We start from the raw sequence: 242 nt of genomic DNA, 5'->3' as shown, positions 1-242 counted from the left end.
ACACTGCCTCTCGTGGCAGCGCCTGGCGCTGTCTCCTCCCTCTCCCCCCACCCGCGAGCCTGCAGGTTCCTCAGCCGGCCCAGGCCGGGCCAGTGTCAGTCAGGGAGGCGGACTGCTGAGCACTGGGTGCAGACGCTCCCTTGCAGTCTCGTTCAGGGGCCGGTGCCTGCACTCGCGCCGCCGGGTGGGAAGGATGAAGCCGCAGCTACAGCAGCCACCCTATGATTGGCTGTGGCTCTTGT

Source organism: Myotis brandtii, unplaced genomic scaffold (genome assembly GCF_000412655.1).
Source record: "Myotis brandtii unplaced genomic scaffold, ASM41265v1 scaffold550, whole genome shotgun sequence".
Taxonomy (NCBI): domain Eukaryota; kingdom Metazoa; phylum Chordata; class Mammalia; order Chiroptera; family Vespertilionidae; genus Myotis; species Myotis brandtii.
This window is presented reverse-complemented; position numbering follows the sequence as displayed.